Below are 21,245 nucleotides of genomic sequence, written 5' to 3'. Positions count from 1 at the left end.
TCACAGTGTTATCATTTAGTACTAGGTGTGTATGCCACTTAGAATCATCTGACATACCAGTGGGATAGTGCCTCCATGCCTTGGGAACCATCACCTACGAAGATTTTAGAACCTGTAGGACCCCATGTGCTGGGGTTTTTCTATTTAATTAATATTAATGTGAAATATTTTATTTACTAAATATAACCATCTGTAAATTCCACAACTCACTTTTCATTTCCATTAACAGATGAGGCATTCCAAAAGAACTCCCTGCCCTGACAGGGATAACAGAGAAAGGTGGGGACATGAAAGCTACAGTGGAAGTCACAAACGGAAGAGGAGATCCCACAGTAGTACACAAGAGAACAGACATTGTAAACCACACCACCAGCTTAAAGAATCTTATTGGTAAATTACGCTTGAACTAGTACCATTTTAACACTAATAGTTTTACTGACTTGTCATTAGCTTATATAGCTTTCATCTGTCAGATTGTTTTATAAATCAGTCAACAAATACTCATTCAGAAAATATTTACTGAGTGCCTATTATATGCTAGACACTGCTGTGAATAGAACAGAGTTCCTGCTCTCACATATCTGTGTCCATTTGGGAGCTGTAGGAGACAGTTGATGGAGTCCCAGCTGCCAGTAATATAGTTGTGGGAAATGAGACACACGAAAGTTAAGTAAGTGATTAAAGGACCAGTGAGTGCCTTTAACTTATATGTAGTAGGGAGAGCTGTACATTGGGGCACTTATTTAGGGTTCCACAAATGAGAGCTAATGAAGGGTGGGGAAGAGTTCATCCAGATGAGAAAAATAGCATGTGGTGTGTGAGAATGTTAAAGTGTGTTGGGGATTAGTTGCTTATACTGTATTCTACAGGTTATATTTGTAGATAAGGCCAGTGGATATGTTTGGGATTTTTAGAAGCTTGGTTGTTGTAAGAAGGGCCTCAATAAAAATTTCCAATGGCATGTGTCCTGTTCTGTTGTATTCTTACCAGTGTAAAATTTGGAGGTACTACGTTTATATAGAATTGAAGGAATTTTTCAAGTTCCTAAATGATTAAACAAAGCCTAGGTGAATAGAGTTTCTTTCATTCTGTCCTCCATTAATTTCCCTTTCTCATTTGTTTTTGTTGGTTCTATGTTTTCTCCTTGTTTTGTGCAGATGTTCCACTGGGACTGTTTGCGATTGCTTTCTAAATTAGCCAACTGGGGTTACTTTAAAAAACAGTATGCAATTTTTTTCCTTCTCCATGCCAAAACAGACTTGTTCTGTAGAACAGTGAGCTCGTTGTTAATCAGTGCAGACGAATCATTCTTCACACACTATCATATGGAGGGAAGAGGGAGAATCTATGCCAGGATTTCAGTGACCTGAGCTAATTAATGTATTATACAAGAATATCTGTACCCTATATTAAGATAACTACAAAATACTCTGTAAGGCTTAATATATAGTACTAACCATTCATGGATTTATTATGCATTGTATGTGTCGAAAGGAAGAGATATGAATGATGAACAGTTATTCATATTCATAATTAACCACAAAAAGATGATACTGAGTCAGTGCAATAACCACTAGGCCAATAGTTTCTTCTTTGATATTGGCACCAGAGATGTCTGGTGGTAATTGCTCTCCGTATTCTGGAGTAATCTAATAGTCTTTTTCAAGATTCAAAACTTTATAAGAGTGTTTTTTTGTAAAATTATTGGAAAAAAATGAAAAATACAGAAGCATATAAAGAAGGTACTCTTGGTAGGATGCTAGTCCCCCATTTGGATGTAAAGTTATTTCTTCTGAAAAATATCTTTGTATACAAATCTTTGCCTCTGAATATTTCCTGAAAATAGGTTCTAAGAAGGGACAGTTTCAAGTGAAAGGGTGTGAAATCTTATAAGGCTCTTGCTACATATTCACATATTTTTCCACATATTTTTCTAGAAAGTTTGTACCAAGTTACACTCCCTACGACATGCTGTCACCAGTCTTGTCTATTTTGAAATGCCAAGAATAGTGTTTTCTTTTCATTTGAATGTTTAAATTTCTGCTGAATTTGTCCTCTGTCATGTGCTTATTGAACACTTGAATATTTTTTTAATTGAAGTCTAGTTGATTGTGAATATTATTTTTGTATTCTTAGCCTATTTTTTCTATTAAAGCATATTTTTCTTATGATTTATCAGCGCTTTTATTGTATATCAATTATCTTACGTTTTTTCCTATATATTTCAGAGTGTCTTTTCTTTCTGATTTGTAAGTAGCCTGTGAATTGCTCCCTTCCTACAGGCTTAATCAATTAGTTCTACACAGGAAGACTGATGTGGCTGTGAACACTGTGAACACATTTTATATCCTTAAATGTCTTGTTGTAACATAGAGTATCAAGCCTTAAACCAGTGATTCTCAAACTTTAGTGTGAATAGAATCACTTTGGAGGTATGTTTAAAATGCATATTACCAGATTATTCAGTGAGTCTGACCTGGGGTCCAGGGATCTTCATTTTTAAAAATTCAGTATTTCGATATTGTTAATAAACAGACCACCCTTTGAGAAACACTGTTTTAAGCCCTTTAGCCTGGCATGCAAGATTTTGGATGATCTGTTCCCAGCTTATTTATTTGCCTATGTTCCCCTATGTGAAAATCGCTCTTGCTGAAATTGTCTACTTACTATTTCCTAAGTAACATGTAGACAAACTCATGTCTAAACCATTCTGGCTAAAAGTACTCTATAAATGTAAGATGGTAATATGCCATTTTTCTTTCCTGGCACTTATTCTACTTCCTACTTTGTCCAAATCCTGATGTCCCTATAAGATGCAACTCTTCCCTTCTTTTTCACAAAATCTTCCCTGACCATTTTAAGCATTTTGAGTTTTTTCTCCTAAGCACTCATATCCAGGCTTTCAGCATTTCCTGCATTGTTGAGTTTTGTTTTATTTTTGTGTGAGTAATCTCAAATTGAACGGTTATTTGTTGGCAGGGATTTTGCCTCATATATTTTTAATCTTCCACAGGACCTATGTGGAAATAAAAACGAATGCCCATAGCCTCATTAGTCTTGGCTGTTTTAAAGAACTACAGTGAAATATTCACTGGACATTCAGTGACTATTTTTAGAAATTCAATCAGTCTGTTCATCCTGTTCACTCTGTCCATATAGCCTTTATAATTCTGTAGACTTTGTTTATATAATCTCTAAGCCTTGGTTGTTGTAGGCTGAAGAGGTCCTCATCTTTTTAGTTTATCCTCATAGTATTACTTCACTCCATGTTTGTTATTCTATAGATTATTTATGGATTATCAGCAGCTCTAATTTCATGCACTAGTCCAGCTAAGGATTATTAGTGTTAGAGTTTTCCGATACATTTTAGACTTTTATGGGAAGGATGCCTTACAGAATTAAACAGATGCCCTTTAGAGTATGGTAACTTCTAGTTTGACGTATTGTAGATCTCTCCCTTAACGGTTCCAAGCAACTGATCAGATCCCTGACTTAGACCCAGATTTAGACCCTAATATCCTGAGTTGTTTCTCCAATGGCTAGAACTTAAGGCTGACACTGGGGAAAGGGTGTTTCTGCATCTCCCCAGCCTGGATTTGATGCCAGCCCTGTTGAGTAGCAGTTTTAGAGATGCTTCTCCTTTATTTTTGCATAAACCAGCCTCCTGAGAAAAAAGAATGACAACGTATTCTGGGAAAAAGAACGAGGTTAGTGAGGGCAGTCTAGTTAACATCTGTCACTCCATTGCTTGTCAGGATTATTTTAGCTGGTGTGTCTGACTGGGCCGGTGTCCCCTCTCTCCCTCAGTGCTCCATGTGCATCCCTCTTGAAGCTTCACACTGTTGAAAAGGATACTCATCCCAGGTAGAGAGGGGGACGGGAAACTGGGCCAATTGACTCTGTCTTTTTCTTTCCATCAAATCAAGGCTGCTTAACTGGAATTCATTGACTTCCCGAGGTCCATGATATCTGAAATTCCTTGCCAAGTTTTGTTTACGCATTTGTGCGTTTCTTAGGGCAGAGGGTCCATATCTCTCAATTAGATTTTCAAAGGGATCTGTAGATTCAGCAGTTAAGCACTATGGGGCTTACCTGGTGGAGCAGTGGTTGACAGTCCGCCTGCTGATGCAGGGGACGCAGGTTCGTGTCCCGGTCCGGGAAGATCCCACATGCCACGCAGCGGCTAGGCCCATGAGCCATGGCTGCTGGGCCTGCTCATCCAGAGCCTGTGCTCCACAACGAGAGAGGCCACAGCAGTGAGAGGCCTGCGTACCGCAAAAAAAATAAAAAAATAAAAAAGGAAGTTAAGCACTATTGCACCAGATGATGCTATTTTCCCTGAATTCTTGTTTATTTCACAAGCAGGAGTGACAGGAAATTCAAAATGCAAAGGGAAGTAGGGGGTTGGGAAATCCTAAGCAAGCAATTACAAGAACCTTTTCTCATTTGAGGGAGATATATTTTAGATATTTTTGGCACATGAAGCAGCCTTCAAAAACTGTGTTGTCTATTTCTCAGAAAGATACAGGAAGCTCGAAATAGAGGAGAGGAGATGGAATAGGTGGTGTGTATAATAATACTGGCACATACAATAGGATTTAGAATGTGCTCTACAACCATGGCAAATCATTTTCCTTCTAGGGATCTCAGTGTAGTCATCTGTAAAATGAAAGGCCTGAAATATATTTAAGATTCCTTTTAGCTCTAATACACCTTTCGTGAAAGAACTCTGTGTGCCAGAGATACCTAACTTACATTAAGAAGGAAAGGAATCCTGTTTTGCCTGCCTCATGTTGTGTGTGGCTCTGCAAAAAGGAAGAGAGCTTAGTTACAGATGCATATATCATAAGATTGGTGAATTTCAGAAGAGCAGTTTTGTGAATTTTTGGTCTTAACTTTCACCAGAAGGTAAAGGGACACTTAAGCAAGTAAACACTGAATATGTTGAATGATTTGAAACAAGGTTTGATCCTTCATAGCAGTATATATTAATAGAGATATATGTATCCATTTGCTTGTTGGTTAAAGTGAAATTATTTAAGTTTTGTGAGTTAAATGTAAATTCTAATTCATCAATTTGTATTTTTTTCTTTTATTGAGTTAGCTGTTTAAACCAGGAATTCTTGAGAGAATGTTTTATTTTAACCACGTTAAAATGTGGTTAAATATTAAAGTGTTCTAGAATGAAGAGAGTAATTTTAAATCCTTTAATGTGTTTGCAGTCATTATTTAGAAGCAAGGTTCTTGAACGAGAGATATTATCGGGACCGGAGATACATTGCTGAATACAGAAATGACTACTGCAAAAGATATGTTCCTAACATTGATGAATACAGAAATGACTACTGCAAAAGATATGTTCCTAACATTGATGAATACAGAAATGACTACTGCAAAATATATGTTCCTAACATTGATGAATACAGAAATGACTACTGCAAAAGATATGTTCCTAGACGTTATCACAGAGACGTTGAAAGCAGTTATCGAATCCACTGCAGTAAATCTTCAGTCCGAAGCTGGAGAAGCAGTCCTAAAATGAAGCGTAATAGACACTGTTCAAGTAATCAGTCACTTTCGGTATGATTGATTTTGTTTTTATTTTGGGTGGATACTTATTTGTGTGTAAAACCTCTTACTGAGCCAATAAGTTTGAAAAAGTTTATAATACTATATGAATATAATTGTGTTTATATTACTTGAATCCTTAAAGGAAACTTCCAAATTCTTACAACTAATCTGCATTTATTAGTTAGTCCTCATTTGCCCACATTTACTCATTTTCTGCAGACCAGATCATGAGGTTCTTGATTTTAATGTTAAAAATATTTTTATCTTTTATAACATAATCATATGAAAAGATGAAGCACCCATCTTTTCTTTCATCTTAAACATTTTTTACTTTAAAAGAAAGCCCTTTCCCAGTACTTGGAGACAAATGTAGAAAGTTGCACTGGCGGATACTTACCCTGTGTATAGCACAATCTGCAATTAGTTCCATTGGAGTTCTGAAAGTGGGTGCTGAAGGGGAAATTATTGTCCAGAAAGCCTGCCCTTTTTTTTTACACTCATGAATCTTCACTTGTTTGCAGTAAACTATGAATTATTATTTTCCTCCTCAAGTTTTCTTCACTAGAACTATCATTGATTAGATCAAACATTGACATTAGCCTTTATTTTCCCTTTTTATTTTAATAAGTATGTTTAAAAATATTGCTAAGTATCAATTTGAACTAATCTTGACATTTTAAAACATTTTCCTGACAAACTAGACATCTCAACTCACAGCATAGGCTATTTTATAACGAGATTAATAGATCATGACATTGCATTCTTTAAATTTCAGACTTCAATTAAGTCAGTATTTTAGAGACAATTGTGTTGTTTTTTCTATTGCCACTTTAAGTAACTTATCTGAAAATCTTGCCAGGTTTTTCTTCTGTAACATAAACTGTGTCCTGTGAATTTCTGGGGACTGAATTTGAAATTGCTCCTGCCAACTGTTCGTGGCCTGGTTCTTATCTGAATGCCTGAATATCTCCCCGCTGAATGACTTGCATATTCTGCCCTGAATTCACTCTGCTATATTGATTGGCTGGACGATCTTGGTGCTGCCCACTTGCCGTTCCAGAAGAGCCACCAAAAGAAAAGATCCAGGAGTATAGAAGATGATGAAGAGGGTCACCTTATCTGTCAAAGTGGAGACGTTCTAAAAGCAAGATGTATAGAATATTTTTCAACACTTTTTAAACTTTGCAGACAGAATAATCTTTTTAAGAATAGTTTGTCAGCGGGGGGCTAAAGACCTCTTCATTGCTTTTTTGTTTTGTTTTTTGTGGGTTTGTTTGTTGTTCTTTTGTATTTCTTCTTTTCTATAGAGTTTAAATATTTCTACTCTAAAGTTCCAAAATAATCAGTGGAATTTGAGATTAGAGCAAGAAAGATAGCTCTATCTAAATTATTTTTGTAGCAGCTGAAAATAAAATAATTTGAGTGCTGGAACCTTAATTATGCTTTAATAGAGAGCATTTGAAAAAATTCCACACTTAAGCATTCATTATTTGAATAACTGATAATTTGTACTCATGTACTTACACTTCTTTCTCCCCCCTCACTTTAGATGAAATCGTGAACACTTTGGGAGAAGGGACCTTTGGCAGAGTTGTAGAGTGCATTGATCATGGCATGTAAGTTTGTTGTTGTTCTTTTTTGAACATTCTGATATTTTTGGTGGAGAAGGATCCATAATTTAGATGAAATGGAATTTAAGTGGTAGCTATGTGTTTTCCTGGGAGGTATAAGTATTCAAAAGTTCTTGAACTGTGTATGATTTATTTACCATAAGTATGGATTTTGACCAAGAATGCTGAAAATTTTTATCAGATGGAGTTCATTGAAATTAATGTCAGTGTTCAAGTGAAGACTTCCCCAGAACTTAGGTCCTTAGCATTCTATAAGAGATTCGGGGTGCTTTACCCTACTTTTGAATTGCAGAGACAATAAATTAGCATGTCTAATCTTCTTGGTTCAAAAACTTTTATTTCCAAAGGATAATATTTGCACGTTAGGGTTAGCTTCTCAAACTATAAATAAATTATATTACTTGAAGCCTACAGAATAAAGTCCAGATTCTTTAATGAGTTATACTAAACTTTTTGTTATTTGACCCTCTCTGCTTCATTTTCATGTTTTCCTCTAGGATCTCTATTCTGCGGTTGCAAATTGTTTTGTAAGTGAACGTCTTAAAACAGTTTAGTGGAAACTGCACGTTTCTAAATTGACATCTAAACTTTTCATCATAAAATAGTTGAGGATGTAATTTCAAGCTTATTGTAAATGGTGATTTTTTAAAAAAAACATATCTCTCTTTCTAAATATGTTTGGGGGAATCTAAATACAACAGCTTGATACCTCCTGTCATCCATGAACAAACTTTTCTTGAATACTTAGAAATGCTTTATCTTGAACTTAACTTTTACTTCACTTTTCATAAAGAATATTATCCTAAATGTCTTTTATTATCACCCTTTCCTCTCTATGACAAAAATGTGAACATAAAGTAAAATTTTAAGATATTTTGAAATACTTTGACTTAAGAAAGTTGCTAAGAATTCCCATCTATTCTTCACCCAGATTCCACAAATGTTAACATTTTACAGTGTTTAATCATTCTCTATATTTACATGTTATATGTATTTTCAAGTTTTGCTAGCTTATCTACAACCCGATTCACATTTCACTAGTTGTCCCATTTGGGTCTTTTAAAAATTTCTTGAGGTTCCAAGACTTGAGTATTTGAGATATTCCAATGAATAGTATTCAATTGATCAAGTACAAATCTGTTACAAATTTTGATACTTATTAGACCTAAAACATACAATGTAATTGAAAATATATCTTTTATTGAGATGGTTGGGGCCTTTAAAAAATGAGTTCATGTGTCCATAGATAAATCTTACTGTTTTAACATGAAGTTTCCATTTTTCTTTTTTTTTTAATTGACAAGTAATATGAAAGCTTATAAGTTTAAGGTGTATAACGTTGGTTTGAAACATTTATATACTGCAATATGATTACTATAGTAGCATTAGCTAACACCATTATCCATTTTTCATTTTTATAGCTATTAGCACTGTTCATTTTTATAGCTTATTAGTAGTTAGAAAACTTGGCCAGGGCTTCCTTGGTGGCGCAGTGGTTGAGAGTCCGCCTGCCGATGCAGGGGACACGGGTTCGTGCCCCGGTCTGGGAGGATCCCACATGCCGCGGAGCGGCTGGGCCCATGAGCCATGGCCGCTGAGCCTGCGCGTCCGGAGCCTGTGCTCCGCAATGGGAGAGGCCACAGCAGTGAGAGGCCCGCGTACCACAAAAAAAAAAAAATAACTTGGCCATATGTTGAAATAGATGAGACTAGAAGAATTTTTGTCACATCAGTTTTATAGTAATTCTTTTAAGTCTTGAGATATATGCTATACATCATAGCGAGATAAATCATTAAAAATTTATTTTGATGATTATATATCAGCCCACAACTTCATTGGGACCTTGTCAAAAGAAATGAGTTCAGAATAGGTTTGCTATGCAGCCACTAGAAAAATTTTTGCCTCAAAGATTTTTTTTTTTATAAGCAGCCTAGGGCACAAAACTTGCCATATTAATTTCACGTGCATGGGGTTCTCTTTTGTAATGGTGGAAGGCCATAGTGAAAAATGCAGGGTTGACTGCTGGCTTGTATTCAAGAAGATCAGGTTTAGAAAAGAGGACAGAAGGAAGCTGAAGATTTGGAAATCCTTTTCCTCAAAATCATTTACGGCTTTTTTTTTTGGCCACGCCACGTGGCTTGCGGGATCTCAGCTCCCTGACCAGGGATTGAACCTGGGCCCACGGCAGTGAAAGCTCATGTCTTAAGCCACTGGACCACCAGGGAATTCCCTCTGTACTTTTTAGGAAGTACTACAGATGCCCCGGTCTAAAACACGCTGCCCTACATTGTTGCTATTTATACCTATTCGCATCCGTGAATGCACTAAACATTTTTTTGGCTTGATGACTTATTGATGGTGTCTCCTTTGCCAGAATTATCTAACAAATTGATAATTGTCTTTCTTCTCTGAAAAAGTCTAAGCTCCCCTAACTCTGATAGTTAGGTTCTTTCTTCTCTCTATTCCTTATACCAGGCACTTCTAACCTTATGATAAGTTGTTCAAGTGTCTGTCTTTTCCATTAGACTGTGAGGTACATGGGACAAGCTCTTTTTAACAGTGATTCCAATGCAACATCTGGCACAGTCTGTCTAGCCTGGTGAATGAGTGAATGTTTTCAGCAGTAGTATGTTCAAGGTTTATATTTTTATCCTTTTTTAAAAAAAACTACTTATAAAATCCAGGTAAATTTAAACTTTTGGAAACAAACATTAACGTTCATAAGTATTAAGAGAAATCATCACTCTGTATAATGTATATTTTGTCAAAATGTTTTGAAAAAATGTTTATAGATCTGCTATAATATACCCTGAAAGATTATTTTTGGAAAATAGCATAGAGTGACTGGTACTTAACAAAATGATGCTTTAAAGCAGGGGTCCCCAACCCCTGGGCCGTGGACTGGTAGGAACTGGGCCTAACAGCAGGAGGTGAGCAGTGGGAGAGCGAGTGAAACTTCATCTGCTGCTCCCCATAGCTTGCATTACCACCTGAACCATCACACCCTCCCCTCAACCATGGGAAAATTGTCTTCCATGAAACCGGTCCCTGGTGCCAAAAAGGTTGGGGACAGCTGCTTTAGAGGATAAATGTCTTCAACGCCCTTCTGTACATTTACCATTTTCATTTTGTTTTTAAGGGGTTGCATACATGTAGCAGTGAAAATCATAAAAAATGTGGGACACTATCGTGAAGCAGCTCATTCAGAAATCGAAGTATTAGAGCATTTAAATAGTACTGATCCCAATAATGTCTTGTAAGTAAGAAACTTGGAACTGTGACCCATTATGTTACATGAAATAATCAGAATTCTGTGAACTGAATTATTTTTATTCTGATCTGTTTTAGCCGATGTGTCCAGATGCTAGAATGGTTTGATCATCATGGTCATATTTGTATTGTGTTCGAACTCCTGGGACTTAGTACCTATGATTTCATTAAAGAAAATAGCTTTCTGCCATTTCAAATTGACCATATCAGGCAAATGGCATATCAGATCTGTCAGTCAATAAATTGTAAGTATACTTGTTAAATTTTTAAATACCAGTAAATTAAAGGTTTTATTGGACAAGCAACATATCAAACCATTGTCACTAAAAATGCACGTTGCAAGTAAAGATGAAACCACTTTTGATCCCTACCTCTACTACTAATTCTCCTTTCCCCCAGTACAGATTAAATTTGTAAGTGAAACTAATAATGCCTTGTTGTTCTTTTGTAGTTTTGCATCATAATAAATTAACCCATACAGATCTGAAGCCTGAAAATATTTTATTTGTGGAGTCTGACTATGTAGTCAAGTATAATTCAAAAATGGTAAGTTACACTTGTTTGAATTTTGGTAGTTGTCTTTAAAATTAATTTAGCTTGGTGATCCTTGGATGAGGAATTTTACCTTTGAGGCTTATTTTATCCTGACGTTTAACCCAAAAATGGTAATCCTTTGCCTTTCTCATGGGGTTATTTTGAAAATCAAAAAGAGAATTCATGTGCAAGCCTTTTGGATAGTGCTATAAAATATTTCATATCTTTATTGACCTTTGTGTTTACTTAACTGTATCTCTAGAAACGTGATGAACGCACACTGAAAAACACAGATATCAAAATTGTTGACTTAGGAAGTGCTACATACGATGATGAACATCATAGCACTTTGGTATCTACACGGCATTACAGAGCTCCAGAGGTCATTTTGGGTTAGTAGATACCAGACTTCCTGATATTTTAATTGAAAAAGAGATTTTTTGTTCTCTATAGCTTTTATTGGGGGGCAGGTAGTTGGGGGATAGCTGTAATTTTCTTAGCAGTGTACAGAAAATGTTTTCTGTTTTCATAAAAGCTTTCTGGACATTGCTATAAATATTTTTCCTTAGTGGGAAAAATGTGATATCATCTGTAAAGATATTCCAGGTGGTGGTTCTTTTTGAACAAGTCAGTCTTAGAAGATCATAAGAGAACAAGCTGTATTGGCTAAGTACATGACAGCAGTGTGATTTTGAAGCGATGTGGGCACCTCTTTTCGTCTCATCACAAAGCATGGTGCTGGTGAAAATGCTAAAGATTTGGCTGGCAGATGTCTAGATGTAGGGTGGATGGAGGTTAAGAGAAGAAGAAAGAGGGGCTAGTCTAAGAGGAGCGCTTCTTTGATCATCTTTGACATGGGAAATTAGTTAAGGTGCAGGGTTTTTCAATATTAATAAAAGGGAACTCAGTGAGGGAGAGTGCATCTTATGCCTCAAAATTTAAAAGTTCGAGACCGAGTCATGTTGATAGAGCAAGGAAGTCAGAGATGGATTTGGGGGCTTGGAGACAGTGGGAAAAATTCAGATCAGGTGATATTGGGAGATAGTTAAATGGTATAAGCATATTACTTTGTCAAAAGTAAGTTTCAACCGAGGTTGGATAGTAAAACATCTTTGTGGAATCAGTCTTTTCCACTTTTTACCTTTTGTCTAAGAGGACTTGGTAGTTGAGAATATGAGTGTGAAAGCAAACTAATGATGTTTACCTAGAGTAAAGAATTAGTAAAAGGGACAGGAAATTAAGAATAGTATGTAGTGCTGGCTAGTAGAACTTTCCATGATGATAGAAATGTTGTATATCTGCACTATCCAACATGGTAGCCATTAGTAGCCACACGTAGACTACTGTGTACTTTCAGTATAGCCAGTGTGACTGAGGAACTGAATTTTAAATTAATTAAACTTTTAGATTTAAATAACCACATGTGGCTAGTGGCTACCACATAGGTTAGCACAGGTTTGGAGCTCATCTTTGAAATTGATGTTACTAGGATTTCTGCTTAGTATGGTCTGAAAGAAGCTGCTGTGTTGCAGTAGTTTAGAAAGTGTATTCATGGTTGAGGACTGAAGGCTGCAATGAAGGTAAAAGAAAAGAGTGTGGGAAGAGATTGTGGACAGAGAGGTATTTTCAGAGCTTAAAAAGAGATAACTTGCTGTGTTTTATCAATTTTAAGAAGAAGATTTTTCTCCACATTTTAACATGTGAGGAAACATAAGACAAAAAGGCATTTTTTCTTTGTTATTGGTTCATAAAACAGTGGTGTATCTTACAGTTAGTTAATGGCCTCCTCCTAGATTGCGTAAGATACAGTGATTCTTAGTAATAATACAGTCCCATGTGTGGCCAGGCTGGGGATAGTTGATATAAATCTGAAATTGGGGTTATTGGTCTTGAGGAAAAGAAATGAACAGATGGGAAGATTAGAAGGGTTCTTTGTGTGTTTGTGAAGTGTTACTCCTGAGGATTAAGGCAGAATTAGGTTGAAGAGGAAGATGTTGTCAGGTGCCACCACTGAGGAGGGCAGTTGGTCTCATGTCTTGGGTGTTGGTAGTAAACAGAAGTTGGTAAAAGTGAATGATGTGAAATTCCAAAGAGTATGAGAGCTGAGCCATAAGAGAATGAGGTAGTTTACAGTCACTTGGGAGAAAGCTGGACTGGGAGACAGGAGTGGCTGGAAAAGAAAACTTTCATCTTAGATCCAAGCTCTATCATTTGCAGATTTTGTTTGTGTTACTGTAAGTAGAAACCATGCTCCATTATCCTTTTATTCAAGTGATAAGTACGATGAGGGTTAACAAAAATGGCTAAATCATAGTCAAGTTCCTTGAATATATTGTTTCTTCCTTTGTCTTTAAATTCAGTAATGTTACTGAAAGTAATTGAAATGTCTTTTAAAGTAGGTTTTATTTGGACATTATTTTTTTATTAAAACTTAATCTTTAAAAGTTTAAAACATCTGTAGGTTTTAGGTTTTAGGTTTACTCTTTTCCTTTCTAACTAGATATAGACTTAAGGCTAGGTGTTTTTTTCTTTTCTGAATAATGTTACTATTGAGAATTCTGAAGGAGAAAATATATGATCATGTATAGACAACCTGAAAGTACATATATAGATACCTCTCTATGTGAACTTTAAATATCTGTATAATTCTGCTTATGGGTGACACTGCTTATAATATCCATTATAATTCTTACATAATTTATGTGACACTACTATTTCTTTTAATGGAAGAAATAAACTCAGATATCAAGCTGATGGTAATTGATAAGGGGTTAGTAATTACACTCTGAGGATAATTATTGACCTATGTTTGCACTAATAAAATGTAAAATTTCATAGAACAACCGTTAAGTGGGTATAACAGTGCTCCTCATTGCACAAGCAATTCAGAGACTATGGAATATTTGCTAACCCCTCTTACTTTCCATAAAATGCCTCCTCCCCCAGGTTAAAATACTGTAATTTGACACAAGGATATGGAGGACTCTGAAAGCATACTGAATAATGTTTGGTATAAAACTAAAAATGTAAACCCTGAATTTACTATCATATTCTCCTAAATGGGCTATATAAAGAGAGCACCCACATAGGAAAAGATATTGTGTATTGGCAATTAAAAATTGTTGCATAATAAAATGTTTGGTTTTGTTTTTAAATAGCTTTAGGTTGGTCTCAGCCATGTGATGTTTGGAGCATAGGTTGCATTCTTATTGAATATTACCTTGGTTTCACAGTCTTTCAGGTAAGTGTTTAGTAAATGTTACTTACTGATTCATAATGAGCTTTAATGTTAAAGGCATGTTAAAGTTTTGGTTTCCATATTGGAAAGTTGCCATAGTGTCATTATCCTTAAGATGTAAACTTACATGTGCAAAATAGTCATCCTTCTCTAAAACCATAGTTGAATGAAATACTCTCAGTGAATGGTCATAATTCATTCTGCATGTGGACCTTTTAAACACGTGGTTCATATTGACTTCCTATGATCCATTTTATTGTGATGCTCCTTCATAAATTTACATTAGTGTTACTATGGTCAGTTTTAATTCAGCTCTGGTTATGTTGCACTTTTATTAAAAGAATTCAGAAACAGTAAGTTGTATTAAGCATGTATGACACCCTAGGCACATTTCTAAGCACTGTGTGTATAAAAATGAAAAGACAGCATCTCTCTCCTCAAGGAAGACATACACAGGATAGACATGGGAAAACGTACAGTACAATATGATACTTGCTATAATGGAACAATGTAGAAGGGAACCCAGAAAAGGTGAACGGTTATGTTTCCTTCGAGAAGGCATCACTGAGGAGTAGGGAGTTTAATCCAAGCTATAAGGAAGAGTAAGAGTTTGTCAGAAAACTATAGAGTGTGTGATGGCCATATCAGGAAGAAATGGTATTCATAAATGCAAGAGGCATAAAGGAAGCTACTCTAGTTGAGGAAGGATGAATAGTGCTGCCGGAGTGTCTTGGATAAATAGGAAAATGGTGTCAGTAGGCAAGTACTGATTCATAGTGGACTTGTTTGCCATAGAAAGGTATTTGTTTAATCCTAGGAGTCAGTGGTTTCCAAATGTAGACTGGTCTAAAATGAAAATGATTTTGTAGGGTTGCCGTTCTGGCTTTCATTTAGAAATTATCTCTCCTGTTTTTTTTGGTATTAAAATGTTTTTCTATGAAATGATAATAGTTATTGGCTTACTTGGCAGAACAAAAAGGAGGAAATGTTATTTAGGTCTCTACTTGTTTTCCTCATAATTTTGCTTATGTCGGAAAACTAATAGTCTTGAAAGCTTCAAGTGGTGTAACCATTGGAGAACTTTAAGAGGGTTGTGATTTGATCAAGGTGTGTTGTTGGATGGGGTGAGGGTGGTTAGGAAGCTCCTGGCTAATACTGTCAAGGTTGCTTTGAGGTTATGGCAATGCAGGATGAGGAGGGAGGAAGCTGTGATGAATTATAAGCCACTTAGGTGGCTGTTGCAGAATATATGTGTTCACTGCTATGGGGCACCTCACTCCCTAGAGATCTGTTAAAAGTACTCTGAGGTTGTAGACAAGTTTGATATCTAGAACATAGCTGTCGGACATTTCTAGGGGGTGGTGTCTGGTTTTGTGGTAGTAAGCTATAGGGTCAAGGAAAAAGTTGAGCACAGTGCATGCTTTCTTCATTCTGACACATATAAAATCCTTCAGATGGTTTTCTGATTGTAAATCATTCTGAGATCTTAAGCGTCAATTATTAACTTTGGTTTGAGATGTGGTTTATATTTTAATTCCACCCTCCAAAATAGTCTTCAACTAAGGAACTTTTTGAAGATAATGGAGCTTGTATTATTTATTCCTGTCATGACTTAAGAACATTTTGAAAGCAGTGTGCTAGGCACAGTAGTTAATGGATTTAAAAAGCATTGCACATAGACTCTGCTCTTCAGAGCAAGGATTGGCAAACTATATCCTATCTGATGCCTGCTTTAAAAAATGCAAAAGAATATGTGGTGGAGACCATCTGTGACCATCCAAGCCTAAAATATTTACTATCTGGTCCTTTACAGAAGAAGTTTGCCAGCCTCTGCTCAGGAGTGTACCATTTAGTTTAACAATTTATTCTACTTTAGCCAAAGCTCTGTTACAGTGTAATTTAAGAATATGAGTTTTGACTTGGGTTCACAGCTCAGGTTTCCTCATTGATGAGCTATATGAGCTTGAGCTAGTATCTTAACCTCTTTGAAAGTTATGTTGCCACATTGCTAGCTCAAGGTTGTTGTAAGAATTATTGGGACTGTATTTTTATTGTCTAGGATTAGTGTTAGAAAGTTGCTATCCATTGGGTAATGGAGGTTAGTTAAGCAACCGATAAAATGAGTAGCCAGGTTTTTGGTAATCTTCCCAGTCATCCCTCAGTTAAACAGTGCAAGTAATACAAATAAGGAAAAACTGTTCTGTTTTACATTAAACAAATTATTCGAACATTGTAAATCAACTGTACTTCAGTAAAATATACTTAAAAAGTTGTTCCTCAATCAGCTATACAGACCTTACCAATTCATTTCAGAAATCAGACAATCAGTGTAGCTCATTCAGTTTTATTCCATCTTTGAAGTAGAGTGTAATATAAATTGTATAGCTGTCTAATCTAGTCATTTTATGGAAACACTATTTTCTTTATTTTTCTTAACATTTATTTATATACTTTTTTTTTTGGTTGCATTGGGTCTTCATTCCAGCACGTGGGCTTCTCTCTCGTTGCGGTACATGGGTTTTCTCTCTCCACTTGTGGTGTGCGGGTTCCAGAGTGTGTGGGCTCTGTAGTTTGTGGCTCGCGGGCTCTCTTGTTGTGGTGAGCAGGCTTAGTTGCCCCGCAGCGTTTGGGATCTTAGTTCCCCGACCAGGGAGCGAACCCATGTCCCCCGCATTGGAAGGTGTATTCTCTATCACTGGACCACCAGGGAAGTCCCAGAAACACTGTTTTCTTGTGTTTTCCTTTTATGTGCATGTAGGGAAATGGAAAGTGCTAAGTTACTTTTTCCTATTTTTTAGACTCATCATAGTAAAGAACACCTGGCAATGATGGAACGTATATTAGGACCCATACCAACACACATGATTCAGAAAACAAGGTATGCTTTTTAAGATTAAAGTCCTTTTTGGGTACATGCAGTGGCCTATATTCAAACTATAGAAAACCCATCTTTGTTGTTATTGCTTATTCCAAAGTCTGTAGATTCTGAATTTTTTTTCATGAAGTCAAGTTTTTGAAAAGTAATGCAATATTTACTTTGTGATCCAGTAAATAAAGTGGTGTTTTTATACTCAAGTTAAACTTGCAAAAATGTTTTCCTAGGTTGATTTAAAAATAATACATAGAGTAGTAAAAAGAGCTTGATTTTGGAGTCCTATCTAAATTTGAATTCCAGACTGTTGCAAACCACATGTACGTCTTTGGACAAGAATACTATAAGTGCTTTCAAAACATACCTTCACCGCAGAAGTCATCCAGGGAATTTTTAAAGATTTCTAGCCCCATTCCAGATCTAGTGAAATCAGAATTTACAGGAATGGATCTAGGAACCTCTGTTTTTGAAGCTGGCATTGTTTCGCATATGGTACAACTTAGGTGGGATACTAAAACTTCAGAGGGTACAAGAGTAGGAAAAATACCATATAAGGTATCCGATATAATTATTGCTGAGATTTTTATAAATTATATGTTTATGTATATATAGAGAGATGTCTATGGTTCCATCTTTTCCCCCAATCCCCTGGTTGGGGCAGGGTAAGAATGTGGGTTTTGCGTTTTTTTTTCTTAAAATTTAATCCGGACTTCTCTTTCCTATAGGAAACAGAAGTATTTTCATCATAATCAGCTAGATTGGGAGGAACATAGTTCTGCTGGTAGATATGTTACGAGACGCTGCAAACCATTAAAGGTAAAAAAAAAAAACAAAAAAACCTGTTTTAACTATTTTTTATATATGTTACGAGACGCTGCAAACCATTAAATGTAAAAAAAAAAAACAAAAAAAACCTGTTTTAATTATTTTTTATTGTCTTTCTTAAACAAAGTCATTTTTCCCCTCAGGAATTTATGCTCTGTCATGATGAAGAACATGATAAACTGTTTGACCTGATTCAAAGAATGTTAGAATATGATCCAGTGAAAAGAATTACCTTGGATGAAGCATTGCAGCATCCTTTCTTTGACTTATTAAAAAAGAAATAAAATGGAAATCAGTGGTCTTACTATACTTCTCTAGAAGAGATTATTTAAGACTGTGTCAGTCAACTCTAAACATTCTAATATTTTTATAAACCTTAAATTATTTTGTACAGTTAAGTGTAAATGCTGTATGTTTTGTATCAATCGCATAATTATCTTGTTAAGCAAATATGGTCTTGATAATGAATGAAATATAAAGCTAAAATTAATTTTCCTTTTTGGAGATTAATTACCATTTTTAAAGACCTTTGGAATATCCTTTGTGTCCAGTGATTGATCTTGCCTTTTTGTACATGGAGGTTGACTCTTGGAAGTGATTTTTGTGTTTTGTTTTTTGTTTTTTTTGAGTAAAAGGAAATCTTGACTACTTCATTCTTAAATGAATATTCTTTATTTACCTCAAACTTTCCTTAACTTTAAAAGATTTTTCTGTAATTGTTGAACAGGTAATAAGTATTATTAACTTTAGGTAGTCAGGTATTAGAAACCAAAACCCATAGGAACTGTTTGCTGTTGGAATTTCATTAAATTGTAAGTATTGTGTTCTGTTTCATTGGGTGATGTCAGTGGTGGTAAGTAGCATTCATAGAAAGACATCCAAGTTGTGCATCATAATAGATTAATAAAACCACATACACACTTCATTTAAGATTAAAGTCTAACGGGAAAGTTAGCTTGGAAAGTCCTGTTTTCCAATGGTTATTTATGTAGTTAGTCACAAACGTAGAAATAGGAATTCTGATGACTGAGGTTTTTGTTTTTAATGCCAAATCTTCAGGAGTCTAGAAATTGTCCAATATCTGTCTCCTTATCATATGTAGTATAAATACTTAAACCTCAGCCTATGAGACTTTATGGTTATTATTAAACAATTTGTATTTATGTTACTGTTTACTGGAAAACAACAAAAAAGATGATTTGATCGGAGAACACTTGGGAAGAAAACTGCAGAAATTTCCAGACCCTGATTGGCTAACATAATGAACTTTTTGTTTGTCTGTAGGTATTTTTTTCTGTTTACCTGTTTACACATGAAAAACTAAGTGGTAGGGGCTTCCCTAGTGGCACAGTGATTGAGAGCCCCCCTGCCGATGCAGGGGACACGGGTTCTGTGCCGGTCCAGGAAGATCCCACATGCCACGGAGCAGCTAGGCCTGTGAGCCATGACCTCTGAGCCTGCGCGTCTGAAGCCTGTGCTCCGCAACGGGAGAGGCCACAACAGTGAGAGGCCCGTGTACCACAAAAAAACAAAAAAAAATACATGGTAAATGTTAATTTAGTAAGAAAAAAAAAAACAAAAACTATTGATCAGTCTGCCAGGTAAAAATATTTTTTGTTGTAGAATTCATGATTGCTTATCCAGATAAAGTTTTTTGTTAAAAGTATTCCCATTTCTGAAGTGCATTACCAAAGATTTGAGTTTCATCTGTATTCTGAACATAAGATGCATGTAATTTTTTGGTATGACAAAGGGTGATACCAAGTGGGTTTCTCTACATGATCCGCTGGTAGCATTTGCACATATAGTAAAGCTATGTTCCTGAAGTTGACTAGGAATTTAAGAAAGCTGAAATAAGTTTTGCCATAGAATCACTGCATAAATTATTCTTAGCCCTCTGATGCAGTCCACATATAGTTCAACTATGTTATATGTTATAAGGTTTTTTTTAAAGGAACATTTGATGTAAAGAAAAGGTTTTTCCTTAACACAGCAATCTCATTATAGAGATTAAGAAGACAGCCATCCTTTATTTTCCTCTGCATTTCCATACTGCTAGTGCCACTGTACTTCCTAAGCCTCCTGACATTTCCCTACAAGTGCTCCAAGTTCCCAAATTAATGTTTACTTTCTCCCCCATCAGAAACTCATTCCTTTGGAGTAGCTGATCTCAGGATATAGGAGGAAAGAAAAATATCCACACTCTTTCTTACTAAGAAGTTAATGATTGCTAACCCCTTTCCCTGCTGAAAAGTATTTACATTCTTCACTAAGGGTATTTGCTAGTTCCCAGGCCTAATTCATGGAAGTTTAGGAATTAAAGTGAAACTTCAGTGAACTAGGTAGGATAGAAGAAAATTTAGTGGTGAGGATGGTACCTCTGGTATCATATGAGTGTCTACTGCTAAGCTTCCTTCCCATCTTCTGTGAACTCTCAGGTTCCTACTCTTATTTGCCTTTTTCCTTGTACTTCTGGAGTCAATTTCTGAAAGCACCAGGTTTTTATTTGACAGTGTTGAGAGCTTCAGCACTAACAGGAAAGGTTTAGAATGGCCGGTGTATAAATATGGATTGTTTGTAACTGGGTATTTTCCCTCATGATTTGATGTCTCATAGTTTACTATTTCTAGAAATTCCATTGACGTCAAACCTAGTTTTAAAAGTGCAGCTAAATAGGTTATTTCCAGTGTTTTCTGCTACTGCTTATTTGCTCAGGTGTTCTCATCCATGCATTCATCAAAATTTTTGGAGTAGACGAATAAAATTGACTTATGCAGTGGACAGTAGAAAAATACCCAGTGGAGTTTTGTAGTTCGTACAACTGAAAACTATTCCTCTGAATAATCTTGAAGGGCTTGATGCTAGAGAAATTAGAAATGACTCAGCCACGACTCCTAATAATTGCAGCTGAATTGTGACTTAAACTCAGGTATCATAGATTCTATCATTGTGCCTTCTTGTGATAATACACCTTACTGAGTTAAAAACTTCAGTTTGATTCTTGTTCATGGTTCTGTGAAATGGGATGAAATGAATGTAATGGCTAATAGTTTAATTACTTGGGTTCCATTTTTCTCACGTTTTTCTTTAGTAGTTGATACATAGCTTCAACCATCAAAATGCTTAAATTGTATGATAATTTGAAAATATACTCTGTTTTAAGTAGATAGGCAGATAACGTATATTTAAACTTATCTTGACATCCTGGAATGAAGAAACACTTTGTCAGTTAGTGGCCTGGCTTTTTAACTCATTTCCAGTTTGAAATTTCTGATTCCCACAAAATTTGGTGCAAGTAAGGTAT

General features: G+C 35.8%; 1 pseudogene across 1 annotated transcript; it reads left to right on the top strand.

Annotated features, from left to right (window-relative positions):
- The first annotated feature begins 278 nt into the window (after positions 1–278).
- LOC307051076 (dual specificity protein kinase CLK4-like) lies at positions 279–18,225 on the top strand (annotated as a pseudogene). Its single transcript has 13 exons — positions 279–390; positions 1,158–1,222; positions 5,223–5,580; positions 6,632–6,722; positions 7,121–7,187; positions 10,342–10,458; positions 10,551–10,717; positions 10,924–11,018; positions 11,269–11,398; positions 14,165–14,247; positions 17,043–17,122; positions 17,842–17,932; positions 18,085–18,225. The product of its transcript is annotated as a dual specificity protein kinase CLK4-like (transcript).
- The last annotated feature ends 3,020 nt before the right edge of the window (positions 18,226–21,245 follow it).

This window comes from Hyperoodon ampullatus (assembly GCF_949752795.1).
Source record: "Hyperoodon ampullatus genome assembly, chromosome: 4".
Classification (NCBI taxonomy): domain Eukaryota; kingdom Metazoa; phylum Chordata; class Mammalia; order Artiodactyla; family Ziphiidae; genus Hyperoodon; species Hyperoodon ampullatus.
This window is presented reverse-complemented; position numbering and strand designations above follow the sequence as displayed.